Source organism: Piliocolobus tephrosceles, chromosome 5 (genome assembly GCF_002776525.5).
Source record: "Piliocolobus tephrosceles isolate RC106 chromosome 5, ASM277652v3, whole genome shotgun sequence".
NCBI classification, from domain to species: domain Eukaryota; kingdom Metazoa; phylum Chordata; class Mammalia; order Primates; family Cercopithecidae; genus Piliocolobus; species Piliocolobus tephrosceles.
Window position 1 is genome coordinate 30,578,415 of NC_045438.1, and position 13,347 is coordinate 30,591,761.

The window sequence follows — 13,347 nt, forward strand, 5'->3', positions numbered from 1 at the left end:
TCCTTTAATTGCTCTTTATTGCTCTTAGCTTTGCCAGTCTTCTATCTTTGCTGTTACCTGATAACATTCAGATGTTTTTCCAATTCAGCCATCCATCTATTAAAATATCATGTAGATGGTGCTTTTCATTGCACCATCAATGGAACTTTCCAATTCCAAGTTTCCACTGCAGTCCCCTCTCAACAATTGACAGTATACTTGACACAAAACCAAAACAAAAGAATCTTATACCAGTGCTTTTTCAGGTGATGTAAAATGAGGTTAAATGTCTTTGACCCAGAGTTTATTCCATAATACTTTATCATCCAAACACACTAGCTTCCTGTAAACTGCCACCCAGCACCATTTCGATTAGAATCTCTGGGATCCTAGGAAATGGGTGAATGAAATATTCATGTGGGAACGTGTGGTTTAGGAGCATTATGGATAGACTCTCTTGGTCTTACCTACTTTTGGATTAGTCGGGGAAATAAGCAGGAAACAACTCTACTTGGACACGATTTATTTGAATACCTTACTAATCAGCATAAAGGAGGTAAATGTGAAGAATATTGACATATATAAGTATTTATACATTTGTTATCTCTTAGAAACTTTCAAAGAGAAAGAATATTGACTATTATGGAATGATTCAAGCAAAGGTCTTCAGAGACAGGGATCATGTAAAGGGTCTAAACTTGAATCACAAGAATCATTTGCTATGTGACCTTTGAACAATTACTTTCTTTCTTTGACTTTCAGTTTCCGTAACCGTAATATGAGAGGTTGGATTAGATGGGTTCCTTCTAGTTCTAAAATATTTGTTTTGAGAGCTTATAATATTTTCCCACTTGTTATAAAAGTACTATCTATTGCAAAAAATTCAGAAAATATAAAAAAGGGTAAAGAAGAAAATGAAAATTGCTTTTGGATTTTTTTCCCCTCCAGGACTTTTCTATGCGTACGTATCACTTCTTTTTTTAAAAAAAAAAAAACAAAGGTGAGATCACTTTGTGCATATTATTCTGTTGCCTTTTTTCATTTATAATCCATTATGAAAGTTTACCATTGATAGAGAGCTTCCTAATGTACTTTTCATAAGTGGGATTTTGAGACTTTTATTTTAGTATCCTGAATTCAATAGGTAATCTTTGAAACTATTTCTATGCATACTTTAGACATTCTCAGTCCCCAAGAATTTTCAGCTTTTTGGTATGTGTTTATTTTCTGTTTTATTCATTCCACAGTTCCACCTCTGTTGCTCATGTCTCTTTCTCATGGTTAGAGTATTAGGTTTTCTAAAATAATAACTTCTCCGCATTATGTTTCTGCTCTGAATTTTTCTGGAACTGCCACAGCACACAATGAGGCTAGTTGAGACTAGTTTTTATTTCCCACACTTGGGGTAAGAGTAGACGTTAGTCATTGTAGGGCTCACCATGAATAGTTGCATCCATTCGTAGCAGTGCTGAAAGTCTGTGACATATGTGTTCAGTCGTTTATGAGTTAATATTTGTCAACCACTTAGAGTAGACCTTGCTGGTAGTAAGTGCTATGTGTGTTCATTAAATACATACATACCTATTTGTGTTCACTATTTGTCTGGCCCTATGCTAAGCACTTATCTCCTTTAATGGGTACAGTTCTGTGAGGTAGGAGGGAGCAAACCTGTTGGCTTGGGAGTGTCTGGCCTAGCTCCCATACCTCAGTGGGACTCAGTATCCTATATGGTGTATAGTATATGCATGTATTATGTGCATACTTTGTATTTAGGATTTTGTAGGGCTCAGATATGTTTCAGTCAACTGCTGCTCTGATGGCACTTTGCCAGTTTAGAGAGTCAAAAAAGGACTGAAGATGCATATCTCTCTTCAGCATTCTACACCTCTGAAGCATGCCTTCCATGACATTCAGCTCAACCTTGTATAGTTCTCCAAATACACTTTGTACAGATTATATCTGTTTTCTACCCCAGAGTGATTTGTTTAACCTCTCCTTTTCTCACCCAACACCAGGCACCCACCAAGACCCAACTCAATGTGTCCTCTCAAAAGAAACATTCCTTAGATGCTCTTTGGCCCCATCTTCCTGTCCCAGAACCACTCAATTGCTACTGAATCCTGTTGAGGCCATAGAGCTTGGTGAGTAAGGGCTAGACCCTGGAGCCAGATTACTGGAGTGTAAATCGCATCTCTGCCAAGAATTGCTTTGGGTCTTTGGGCAGGTCCCTTAACTTCTCTGTGTCGTAGCTTCCTTGCCTATTAAATGGGGATAATAATAGTAGGTACCTCATAGGTTTGTTTTGAGGGTTAGATGGATTCATATTTATAAACGAATGAGAAGACTGCCTTGATAGTAGATGTTAGATCAGGGTTCAATATTGTTATTGCTGTGGCTTGTAACTTATTTAACAAATATGTAGAGTTTCTACTGTGTGGGCATTCTGGTGCAAGAGGCTGGGGGCTAAATGGTCAGAGGGAAAGTTTACTTACTGTCTGTTTTTTGGGTTTTATCCGAGGGGACCAGATACTTATCAAAGAATTACACGAGAATATCTCAAGTTGCAGCTGAAATAATTGCAGCCCAGAAGCTGTGTACGGGTTAGAGAGGGAATAGTGAGGGGGGAATTAGCCTTGTCCCGGAGGTCTGAGAAGGCATTTCTTAGGAAGCGACAGGCAAGCAGAAGAGGATTATGAGATAAGGCAGCAGCAGGGAAAAGGCCGTGGGAGAGGAGACGACATGGCCCATCCCAGAGCTCGGAGGAGGCCAGGATGGCTGGTGTGCAGTGCTGAGTGGAGTGTAATGGGGATGAGGTGGGAAATGTTGCCAGAGCCATCTCCAGGCAGGATTTTTGTTGTTGTTGTTGTTTTTTGAGACAGAGTCTCGCTCTGTCACCCAGGCTGTAGTGCAGTGGTGCCATCTTGGCTCACTGCCACCTCTGCCTCCCAGGTTCAAGCGATTCTCCTGCCTCAGCTTCCCAAGTAGCTGGGATTACAGGTGCCCGCCACCATGCCCAGTGAATTTTTGTATTTTTAGTAGAGACGGGGTTTCACTGTGTTGGCCAGGCTGGTCTCGAACTCCTGACCTCGTGATCCACCCTCCTTGGCCTCCCAAAGTGCTGGGATTACAAGTGTGAGCCACTGCACCCAGCCGGTTTTTGTTTTAAGAGCAACTGGAGGCCGGGCACAGTGACTCACGCCTGTAATCCCAACATTTTGGGAGGCCGAGGCAGGCAGATCACTTGAGCCAAGAGTTCAAGACCAGCCTGGACAACATGGTGAAACCCCACGTCTACCAAAAATACAAGAATTAGCCCGTCATGGTGGCACACACCTATAATCCCAGCTACTCGGGAGACTGAGGCACCAGAATTGCTTGAACCCAGGAATATAAGTAATGTTATTGTGCCGTAACTTTAAGCAGGAAAGATTCTTAAGATGCTGACAGTTAATGATCTCTTCCACAGTTTTAAGGTTATTTTCGTTTAGGTCTGTCTAACTCATGCAAATTATTCAGTCTGAAAATGGAGTATGGAATGTGTTCCAGGTCACAGCTGATCATTTCTGGACTTTTCTTATTGACCATGGTTTTCAAGTTGTTCAGCACAGCCAGTTTGCATCCATCATTATCAAGGGACAATTTCTGCAGTGAAGGCAGGAGGTCTGCAATGACCTGTGGGATCCGGGAGAGGCTGCCCTTCAAGTAGAGGGTCCTTGGATTTTTTTCAGTCCCGAAAGCTCTCTAACTGCATAGTACTCAACTGTTCAGGGAGAACACAGCCTCCCTGTGTGGGAAGAGAAAAGGTTCCCTAAGATTCTTCAGGTAAAACACCCAGCATGGGATTTTTCCCATTTCAGGATGCTTTAGGCAGAGGATTTTAAAATTCTGCTCCAAAAAACCAGTGCAGGATGGTCTACTACCAGAGATGAATGGTCCACATGAAGCTCCTAGAGGTTAATCAGCTGTGAGACGGTAGAGGGCAGCTGCACCTCCGGGATCTGCTCCAGGCTTAGCACCTCCATTTGTCTGGAAGACCGTTGAACATAAAAAGATGCAGTTGTATCTTGTCTCGGGCATTTTCCACAAGCTAATGTTTCAGTTTCTCAACTGTCCATTCGGTATTGAGCTTGATCTGTTTCAGTTTGTTCTCACTGACCTCTGATAGGAATATGGAGAAGCGTCTGGAATAAAAAGGATCATACTGATTAGCCAGATGAAGGATGAAGGCAAAGTCATTCTTGACATCGGGGATGTCACCATAGTTGCTTTTTTCTCTTAACACCTCAAAGGAATATTGCTTCAGGGAACTCCTCAGCATCCACCACAGCCTGTAGGAGGAGGTCAGACTGTAGAGTATATCCAAAATGGCATAAAATTAAGCCAGAAGCTTCAAGATTTCTGTGAAGGAATAGACACACTGGTAGGCTTATATTCTGTAAAAGCCTGCATGTCAACTGAACAGTCAACTTAAAGAGTGACGTAGGTTAAAAAATACGGAACATAAGTTATGATGAGCACGAACAAAATGACTTTGACTGTTATCTGCTTCAGATACACGCTACAAATGAGGTCCTGTTCCACGCGCATGCGGAATCTTCTCACTTTTTCAAAGATGGCTGTGGCCTTTTGCCCCTCCTTCTTGTCCAGGCCACTGGAAGTTGGGCTTTCTATACCAGCTGACTCCAAACCCGGCTGCGGGTAGGACAATGACTGCTTGCTGGAATCTATGTCAGTTGAACACCCTAAGGACAAAAGCAAAATGTTGAACTGGCAGAGTTTCAGAGGCGTCACTGACTGCTCGGCCACTGTTTCTGACAGGACGCGGGTGGTCCATGGAGAATCAAAGCACTTGTAAAGATGGCCACAAAATGCTCAAGCCTGGATCTGGTGCTGGGGTAGTGAAGCCAAAAGTTGCTGCAGGCTGCAAAAAAGAGTGTGTGCAAGAGCACCAGGAAGGGGAAAATCTTTGCAAACCAATGGAGCTGTTTCTCGTAACAGACAGCATTGATGTAGGAGTGCTGCTGTCAGTGGAGGTCATTCTGGATTCCCAGTGGGAGCGGAAAGTGGTGTCCCAGGATTAGAGGATGTGTTTATGCTGGCATTCAGGATGTCCCAAGGCATGGCGCAGTGATTGTCAAATTCCACTTTGCATGAAGACAGCACAGAACCCTGCTCTGTGTCAGCTGGAGAGCTCCAGCCAGCATGTCCACGTGATCAACATGATGTAATACCAGAAGACATCCTACTACGATTTTAAGATGTGATAAGATGACTGGGCATCTGCTAATAAACATTTTAGCTCAGTTAGTATAATCATGACGTTCCCTTGTAGGAGGACAGAAATATAATGAAAAAATATAAAATAAATCAGAAATGCTTCAGTCAGGTGGTCTACACCTTTTGAAGTTTCTTAGACATACCATCTCTGTGTTTGTCTTCATTCCTATGAATGCTGGCCAACTGGAACCCCGCAATCAGTCTCAAATTGAAAAATGTCCTGTCTTTAGCCACAGGGTCAATGGTGGACGAGGCTAATGAGTGTGGTATTGAAAACATGGAGTTTTCAGTACCTGTGGGCCATCCAGGTAGTGAGGTCCAGTGGGCAGCTGGAAAATAAGCTGGAGCCTTTTTGTGCCTCCAGCCCCAGGCCCCGGGCCTACACATTCCCTTCCATTACCAATTTTAAAATTCTGTCTTTAAGTTGTCACTGTAATTGTGATTGAGTAAATACTAGGCCTTTACAGAAATTAAGTGGTGGTTTATATCTCCCATTTCCTGTCTGCAGGAAGAATTACTAGAAATCCTTTGTTTAGTTGTCTTTTTGTTTGTTTCTACTGAGCCCATCTTTCAAGGATAAATACAAGGTGCCCGAATGACTATGTTCCAAAAATTATTTCAGATAAAAACAGCAAATAAATGACAGAAACTTAACTGCACATTATGTTCTTTCCACACTTTGTTTTTCGTCTCTGACCTACTATCTGCGTAGGCAAGATACTTGCCTAGGCAGGAAAAACTATGTTTTTTGGATAAGATTCATGAGGCTTCTCCTTTCGGTCCATCTGTTGGGTCCTCTGCCTGAGGGCAGAAAGAGCTGTTCTGCACCATTAATAAAACTGCTTTCCTCCCTTTGCTATCTTATGAGCTGAACTAAACTTTATAATTCTTTTCTAAAGTAATTTAATACTACTTTTACTTAACGATATACCTTTCTTTATAGTTGCTGCAAAATAGACCAACTATTTTTAGGATTGGGGGACAATTTTTCTTTTTCTTTTAAAACCGACTGAAGAAAGATCTAATTAAAATATGCTTTTGCATTAAAAAGATTTGAGAATTAGAAAAGAAGATAACCCTCAAAATGGAGCGTTCTTTGCCTAGGTTAAATTTAGTTTAGATTGTGCCTTGGGATGTGTGTCTGTCTGTCTGTCTGTCCATCCATCCATGTATTTATCTGTCTTGCTCTGATTATTTACTGTTAGTCAGAGTCCAATTAGAAAAATAAAGCTCATACTCAGTAGCTTAGTCGAAATAATTTAATATAGGAAACAGATGCCAAAAGTGTTAGACGAGCTAATGGTCAAACAGGGAATGGTGGTGGGGCCCTTAGGCAACCCTGAGAAGAGTAACAGAAGGAAGCCACTACCACCTGGAGGGCAGGAAGGTCAACAGGAAAAGGTGGTGAAACCAGAGCTTGGGAGCTAGGACTTTGCTGTAGCAGCTGGGACCCTGGGGAGCTGCAGCCACTGCAGGGGCCCCACCTGGAGCAGGGAGGACAAGGTCGATACATTCTGATTGCTCCCTTCCTTCCACCCTCCAATGTTCTCTTTCCTGTTGACTTATCCTGGCCTGATGCTTGGAGTCTGGGAGCCTGGGAAATGTAGTAGTCAAACTTATTTCTCTGAGTTGGCAGATCAAAAGAAAGGCAGTAACACAACTTGGGATTTTTGGGAAACAGACTATTAGATGGAAATGAGCGTGCCTGGGATTTCACTGGAGTATGTTCTTGAGATCAGCACCTGTGAAAGGCAAGACAAGGAATTAGGGTTGCACAGAGGATGAATGTGAGCTGCAATGCTCGTTGGGTGTGATGCTCATTGGAGGCTCTGCACCTGTGCAAGGCAAGGCAGGAAAGTAGGGCTGTGCAGAGGGTGAAGGTGAGCTGCAGTGCTCAGTGGATGTGATGCTCATTGGAGGCTATGCCCACTCTATGGATCTTCTTAAACTAGTCTGAGACCCTCTAGAGTGGTCCAGCAGGGAGCAAGCTGCCCCAGGAAGGAGGAGAGACTTTGGGCAAAGTAGCTGTCTTTTGCTGAGACACTCCCTATAGGGGACCACTCCCAGCAGCCAGAGGAGCAGTGGTGCCTTTATCTCTGACGGGGAGTCGAGGCACCTGACCACAGTGTCCGTCACAGGCAGGGAAAGGATGTGAAAGCACTGTCTGCACATTGTTGATTTAAAAAAATCATACATTGATGAAATGTATAAAGTGAAAGTTCAGTTTGCCTTTTTAACTTAATTCTGTTTAAGATTTACATATTTCCATGTCCCAGCCTGTAGATCTACCTAAATTAAAATATGTATATTTTAGAAGATTTATTGATAAGAAAATGTTTAAAAAATAGCATTACATGCAAAAAGATGAAACAAAAATTGCATATAGAATCATTTCTCAGTTATATACATTTATAGGTTTGAGGGTGTAAATGCATTTAAAACAATAAAAAAATAAAATAAGGCCAGGCTGGGTGGCTCACGCCTGTAATCCCAGAATTCTGGAAAACTGAGATGGGTGAATTGCTTGAGCTCAGGAGTTCAAGACCAGCCTTGGCAACATGATGAAACCACCGTCTCTACCAAAAGTCCAGAGAATTGGCTGGGCATGGTGGCATGTGCCTGTAGTCCCAGCTACTTGAGAGGCTGAGGCGGGAGGATCACCTGTGCCTGGGAGGTGGAGGTTGCAGTGAGCCAAGATCACGCCACTGCACTCCAGTCTGGGCGACAGAGTGACAGCCCATCTCTCAAAAAAAAAAAAAAAAAGAAAAAAAATGATCAAAAATTTAAAAAAATGAAATAGAATTTTTTTGGTAGAATAATATGGATTCATGCCTGTCTCTCTTTTCTCTTTTCTCTTTTTCCTTTCAATAAACATACTGTTTGAAACTAGTTTTAGAGTTACAGAAAAGCTGTGAAGCTTGTGCAGAGTTCCATATACTCCATACCCAATTCCTCTGTCATTAACATCTTACATTAGTAAGGTACATTTGTTACAGCTCATGAATCAACAATGATACATGATTATTAACTAAAGTCCATACTTTATTCAGAATTACTTGTTTTTTCCCTAGTGTCTTTTTTTGTTTTTTTGTTCCAGTACCCCATCCAGGAATACCACATTACATTGAGTTGTCAGGGTTACTTAGGCTTTTCTTGGTGAAGCGCCTCAGACTTTCCTTGTTTTTGATGACCTTGACAGTTTTAAAGAGTATGAGTCATGTATTTTGTGGAATATCCTTCAACTGGGATTTGTCTGATGTTTTTCTCATGATTATACTTGATTGATGTATTTTTGGGAAGCACATGACAGATGGTAAAGTGCCATTCTTAACACATCATTTCAAGAGTATCTGCTATTAATATGTCTTATCATTGATGATGTTAACTTTGACTACCCAGTGAGGTAGTCTTTTTCAGGTTTCTTTGCTGTAAATATACTCTTTTTTGTCCCTTCCCATACTGCACCTTTGGAAGGAAGTCACCTTAAAGGGTAGAGAGTTACATTCCACCTCCTTGATGGTGGAGTATCTGCATACATTATTTGGAATTCTTCTGAATTGAAAATTTGTTCTCCCCCTTATATTTATTTATTCAGTCTTTTTCAGTATGGAGTCATTAATGTCATTAATGTCTATTTTATACTTTGAATTATAACCTGGTACTCTGTTTTCCATGTTTTTGCTCAACTTGTTCCAGCCATGGCCAATTGGCAGTTAATTTCTGTGACCCTTTGACGTGTGTGTGTTTGTATGTGTTTGGTACTTCCTTACTTTCTGCCCCTACAGGATGTTCCAGGCTTTTAGGTTCTCTTGACTTGTTTTTTTTTTTTTTTTCCTTACAGATTTCCTAATATTCTATAACCATAAAACTAGTGTGTTATAATCAAAAGTCAATTTCTCCAACCTGCAAATTAGGAGTAGACTTACATAAACCGTTGTGCCTGAACTCTGTGCATTTCCCAAAGGCGACATCACACCACCCATGCCTCCGTTGCACCATATGTGTGGATTAGTTTTCAGACATCTCCCTTTCTCCAATGAAGTGATGAACAACCAGGTTATTACCTCAGAATGAAGCTGGCCAGATGTGCACTTTACCTTGGGAATGATTTAGGCATAAAATGTGGGAGAAGGAGAAAGGCAAGCATGCTTCCTCATGTGGGCAGGGAGCCATCTTGGTTTCTGTGACCAGCTTGATAAATTAATCTCTGTTCAGCACCTGGTCATCAGCTCTGTAGACTCAAAAATCTCTCATAGTTTTTGGTGTGTCAGGAGTCCACAAAAGGCTTGACTGGACCTGTGTGAATCAGGGTCTCTCATGCAGCTGCAGTTAGATGGTGACTTAGAGTTGGAACAGCAAGGGCTGGGCATTTAGGAGCTGGCCAGGCATCTTTCTCTCTCTTCATGCAGTCTTAGGGCCTTCTCATGTGGTCTCTATGCATGGAATGGTTGGGATTCCTCATAGCATGGTGGCCTCTGTGTAAGGGTAACTGCTCACATGGAGGCTGAAGGCTTTAAGAGCAAGTATTCCAGTGATGGATCTACATAACTTTAAAGTAATTGGATAGTATTTTGTGTTGTTTGGATTTACCACATTGTATTGTATTTGCTCCATTATTTATAAACAGAAATTTAGGTTATTTGCGAGTTTTTGCAGTTCCAAACACTGCTACAATAAATATCTCTGTGTGCATATCTTTGTGTGCTTATGTGAATATTGCTAGCAGATAATAGAAATGGAATTGCAAGAGTGGTAAATATGCACACTTTGAATTTAGATAGATTCCTTGAAATGAGCTTTTAGAAAGGAACTTACACTTCTGTGAAGACAGTGTGAAAGAGTCTGTTTCTCCTCACGTGTTTGTCGGCACTGGTGATCATCAGTCTTTTTAATGTTTGTTCATTTTGTTGGGTAGAAAAGGGACTCACTGATTTTTAGTTCTTTGATTTTTTTTAATGAAAGTAAATGTTTTATATTTTTATTAGCTATTTTCTTTAAATAGCTAGTTTTTAAATAGTTGGTTTATTACTTTTGGTATTTTTAAAAATTGGGTTTTTTTTTTCTACTTGATTTTTATATCCTATTATCTATTGTCATGTAGCAAAAATGTCTTATCCTAGTTCCCCCATCCCAATGTGCTGGATTTTTTTTTTTTTTTTTTGGCTTTACAGAAATTTTCAATTTTTATGAACTCAAATGTATCAACTTTTCCATGATAATTTTTGGATTTTGTGTCATACATGTAAAGCAAAATTGTAAAAATATTTGCTCATCTTTTTCTTCTGGTGATTTTATTTTATACATTTAAACACTTGCTCCATTTGCCATTTAATTTTGTTATCAGGCAAGAGATAGAAATTTGGTTTACTAAGCACTTTCCTCAAGATGTTTTTTCTCAATGGATTACTTTTCTTAAGATGCTGAAGTAAATCAGTACCATAGAGAAAGAAAAGCCACAAAACCAGCATTTTGCTATAGTGACTCCTACTGAAGACAGGAGACAGTTAAACCCATCGGACCAAGAACAGAAGAGTGGATATTTAATAATTCTGTGATTAGTTCTGGGGGTTAACTATTTGTGAATCTAAATAGAAGTTCCAGTGGCTAGAGGTGTATCCGAGGAGGGACCCATTAGCCTTTTGAAGAGTGATTCTGCTGTGCAGTTGAAGTGTTTTCTGTCACTCTCCTTATTGATGAGATGCTTGTGTCTTAAGATTCAATGACGGTCTACAAGTCATGGAGTGAAGGTGAACATCAAAGCTCAATGAAACCATTACTTTATACTATGAGATGGATATTTTATTCTTTGACCTTTAACTTCAGAGAGAAATGACCTGTGAAAGCACTTGGTGAGATAGTAGTGAAGAAGTGATTTGCCCACTGAGGCAGAAGTTATAGGTGCTGGTTATGTTTTCTTTGAAAATGTTTGGTACTTACTGAAACAAAAATGAATGAGCATGATAGGAGAGGAGAATAATTGCCCTGGAAATATCAGCTGTCTAAAGGGCTTGCAGAAACCCAGGAAAGATTTCAAATATAAAGGGCCTGCTGCAGGTGAGTTTCTGACCACTTTTCTGCTTTAACTGGGGAAGTGAGGCTCCTGGGCTGGTGTTTCAGGAGCTTCTCAAGACAAGCTTCTCATTCTAATAGCCTGTGTTCAACCAAGAATTTTATGCATGTACATATTTGAGGTAATAGTCTTTTTTTTTTTTTTTTTCTGAGATAGAGTCTCACTCTGTCACCAACACTGGAGTGCAGTGGCATGATCTCAGCCCACTGCGACCTCTGCCTCCCGGGTTCAAGCAGTTCTCCTGCCTCAGCCCCCTGAGTAGCTAGGATTACAGGTGTGTGCCACCATGTCTGGCTAATTTTTTTTTTGTATTTTTAGTAGAGATGGGGTTTCACCATGTTGGCCAGGCTGTTCTTGAACTCCTGACCTCATGATCTACCTGCCTTGGCCTCCCAAAGAGCTGGGATTACAGGCGTGAGTCATCGCATCCAGCCGAGGTAATAGTCTTTAAGAGAAGAGGGTACAGGATGTAGGGTCAGGGTTTATCCAAATGAAGTTATAATTAGTTTCCAGAGAGAAGTACATTTGTAGACATTTTACATTTATTAGGAACCACAGAAAACATTTAGTCCAACTCTTATTTTTATTGATAAAGGGACATAAATAATGTAACTTTCTCAAGATCACAAAGCTCCAAAAGTAATACATGTCTTAATTCAGATATGGAGCCATTGAGAGTTACTAGTCCCTTGTGATTATGGTCACAATTTCACCAAACTTATGTTTTTAATTGAATATGGCTGGAATTTTAATGTGTAATTTACTTACAGTTTAACTGGTAAAATATGAGTCATTCCGGCTTTCTTAAGCCATTCTTTTAATTTGGTATTTCATTTTAACCTTTCCTTCTAAAAAAAATTATTTTGTCAATTGTCATTACCAGCTCCCATGAGTTACTGATAGGAGTTTTCTTTGAGTCTGTTCTTCAAATGTTTCTTTATCAGGATAATTAATTAAAAAGAGAAATGATGTAATGATTCTTTGCTTAAATATCAGAGGTACTAAAATACCTTTTCTGGATTACTAATCTTAGTTTAGAGAAGAATCTGATAGTTTTATTTGCCCAAGATACTAGTCCAACCAACTCTATACCGTGTTTATCTAAAATAATTGTTTATTTTTATTTTTATTTTTTTTCTTCAACTTCTATTTTAAATTCAGGGGTTCATGTGCAGAATGTGCAGGTTGGTTTCATAGGCGAACATGTGCCATGGTGGTTTGCTGCACAGATCATCCCATCACCCAGATATTAAGCCCAGCATCCATTAGCTGTTCTTCCTGATGCTCTCCCTCCCCGCACCCTTGACAGGCCCAGTGTATGTTGTTCCCCCATGTGTCCATGTGTTCTCATAATTTAAAATAATTGTTTTGAGCTGCATTTTCTATTACCAGTGACTCCTAACATTATATTAGATTTAGGGGATTGTGTTCTTATCTTCATTTTTCATTTAAAGAAAGGTTGAAGGCCCAGAGCCCCTAAGTGACATATGGGGACCACTTAAGGATTTCTATTTCGTGTCGTAATTGTAAAACTTCTCAACCTTCTCTGACTTTATTTCTCTTGTCTTCTGTTCTTTTAAAAGAAAGATGTGACAAAAAGCACAAAAGATCCCCAAAAAGAGTGTGTGGTTTTCTTTTTTTTTTTTGAGACGGAGTTTTGTTCTTGCTGCCCAGGCTGGAGTGCAATGGCGTGATCTCAGCTCACTGCAACCTCTGCCTCCTGGGTTCAAGCGATTCTCCTGCCTCAGCCTCCCTAGTAGCTGGGATCACAGGCACCCGCTGCCATGCCTGGTTAATTTTTTGTATTTTTAATAGAGACAGGGTTTCACCATGTTGGTCAGACTGGTCTTGAACACCTGACCTCAGGTGATCTGCCTGCCTCAGCCTCCCAGAGTGCTGGGATTACAGGCGTGAGACACCACGCCCAGCCGAGTGTGTTTTTTTTTTTATTTTTTATTGTTTTTATATGAATACTGTTCTCTTTATTCACAATTAGAATCCACTTAGATAAAATCTTATTG

General features: G+C 40.5%; 1 protein-coding gene and 1 pseudogene across 1 annotated transcript in view; one reads left to right on the plus strand and one right to left on the minus strand.

The window, feature by feature from the left end:
• ENPP1 (ectonucleotide pyrophosphatase/phosphodiesterase 1) overlaps positions 1–13,347 on the plus strand; it is a 79,256-nt gene that overhangs the window by 13,516 nt on the left and 52,393 nt on the right. The gene's annotated exons all lie outside the window — the stretch shown is intronic.
• Positions 302–5,296, minus strand: LOC111554950 (annotated as a pseudogene).